At 35.2% G+C, this 2,568-nt stretch overlaps 1 protein-coding gene across 1 annotated transcript in view; it reads right to left on the minus strand.

Moving 5' to 3' along the window:
• Positions 1 to 1,155: 1,155 nt before the first annotated feature.
• prkcdb (protein kinase C, delta b) overlaps positions 1,156 to 2,568 on the minus strand; it is a 27,293-nt gene continuing 25,880 nt past the window's right edge. The window contains exon 16 of the mRNA XM_079858392.1: positions 1,156 to 2,568. This exon is cut by the window's right edge and continues 518 nt beyond it. The gene's annotated coding sequence lies outside the window, so the exon portion shown is untranslated.

The raw sequence follows: 2,568 nt of genomic DNA on the forward strand, positions 1-2,568 counted from the left end.
ACAAAGTGTGAGTGCGCATGCGCTGCCTCTCGCGCGAGCCTCTCATCCACCACGAGCACGGGGATTGATATTTGTTGGCTTTCAGCGATTAAAAAAAGGCGAACTTGCCACATATTTCAACACAATGTTTACAGTGCCTCGCCGAACCACTAAAATAACGTTAAAAGAGCACTTTTATTGCTTATTACAGCTTTTATTTGTAATGTTCCTAGACTGTGAACAATAAAAACGGTGGGACGCAATATTAAACGATTGCTTACAACTGTCATAACCTGTTCAGTCTTATTGCGCGGAGGTTAACGATTATTCTGGTTTATTTAAGTTAGTGGGAATGCCGTCTTTGTTGTGGAGGTATAGCCTACAACATTTGCCGCCCAGCCTCACTGCCGTTTTGTTCAGTACAGAAAGTGTTTGTCCTATTGGCTAGAAGAGCTTAATCTATCGCACAACTGCGCCACGCTGAGCAGCCAGTTCCTCTGTGTAAATAATCTTTCTGGATCCTTCTATGTTGTGGAAACAGCGATTTAACATTTTATATAGCTATGATTAATTCCTATATAGCACACTGAATGTAAATGTTTCATTTAAAGACTTGTCTGCTTTGAACAAAATATGCCTGGTGTCTATTGTGTCAACATTTCAAACCAAACAGAAAATAATAATCATCATATTTCTTATATGTTTTCAAAAGAATGAGCAATTATTGCCTTGTCAGGGACTGACATTCATCCACAGAAAGTAAAAGTAAAATCACTTATAAGACGATAGCTCTCTGGAAAAAAAAGAAACAGAAAGGCTCTTTAAAAAAAAAAATAGTAGGGTAATAAAAAAAAATTCTGGTATCTTTGGTTTACACACTTATTATCTTTGTTTTATAATGCATTTTTTATTTATTTATTATTTTCTAAGACCATATCTTTTACCTAAGTGAGAACATGCATTTTCATCCTGAAAAGACACAAGGAAACAATCTGTATGCCTTTTCTAAAAATGGTTAAAGTTGTAGAAATGAAAGTAGCATAGGTCTATGTGATATACTCATGATGATTACAGTTTTAACTACTTGGAACTAGAAAGGTGAAAAGAAGGGGGGAAAGTAGAATAATTATCAGAAAATTGTGGCAAAAAATGAAAAGATAATCAACAGATAAATTAATATATGAAAAATACAGTTTTATAATGTGAATCAATCAGTTGCATTTAAAATTTACTGATCACATATAGGCCTATGTGGCAAACTGACATGTTTACAAGTTGGCTATTGTGAACATGATTTATAACAGAAAGATAAATTGTAATAGTAGCCTATTAATACCTCTTTTAAATATGCCTCCAATGTGTAGTTACATCATAGTGAAATGTTCACGTGCTTCCTTCATTGGAGCTTTGACCCAGACATCTTTCAGAGGGACAAACTGAAATTAAACAGCTCTGGTCATGTGACTGTTTACACCCGCCATGTAAAAAAGACAGTCTGCTCTTTCATTCATAGTTGGCACCTCTGTTGGGGTATAAAATACATCAACGGCTTTTTTTTTTTTTAGACACATTAGCATTAAAAGTAAACTTTAGTCACGCACATAACCGGTGGATCTGAATTTGCTGAAAAGCTCCGGATCTTTAGGTCAAAAGAGGCTTAACATGCAGTTTAAAGCCATATCCGCTAGATGGCAGTAACTTCAATCCTTTCGAATTAGTTTAAGCGGCTGTGATGGTCGCTGGTGATGATGGCTCAGCACAAAGTACACTGAACAAACTCCTTGTCACTTCCTTAGAAAAAATGATCAAAACAATACACTTTTGAACCTAAACTTAAAATGCAATATCCTTAAACCGTTATTTATTCATTCATTGTGAGTGACCGCGGTAGCGACAAACAGTTTACCAATTTTTATTTCAGTAACATTAGCAGAAGCTATTACTATGGTAAAACTTTATAATGGACGAAGCTGTCACAAACGCAACACGACAAAAGTCCAAATGAAAGTTGAGGAAACCTTTAATGGTGTTGAGTTCTGAGGAGTAAATTCAGTTAAAAAAAAGAGAGCATTTATTACCTCCAGTAACAGTTGAGAACAATTATACATATAGTTATGTACAGTATCATACTTTATTAAAATACCAACATTAAATAACAGTATATTTATACTCTCACTTTCTCAGAAGATGTATATCCTCCACCTATCAATATTCTGTACCAACTATTACAGTACCATAAAAAGTAAACCTATGCATGAACAAGATGTCTAGCAGGACATTTCTAAAGTTTTCAAAGTGCAGAGGTTTAAGGTTCACCTACACGAACGAGACTTCCGTTATTTATACATCCATAGTGAAAAAAACCCCACCATTTTGTGTACACTCAGCAGAGCTTATGCCAGCTCACGCTGGGAAAATCAGCATCTTAAAATTACACTGTAAAACTTGTTTCAGATCAACAAGAAAGGATAGATACAAAAAAAAGGCCAAATCATCCCACAAATGAACCTTAGTATGAGAGTCTATGTTTAACAATGAAACGTTGTATGAGGGCGAACAAGGAGGATTCAAGAGTGTTAAAAAGGCCAC

Source organism: Squalius cephalus (genome assembly GCF_949319135.1).
Source record: "Squalius cephalus genome assembly, chromosome: 22".
In the NCBI taxonomy this organism is placed as follows: Eukaryota; Metazoa; Chordata; class Actinopteri; order Cypriniformes; family Leuciscidae; genus Squalius; species Squalius cephalus.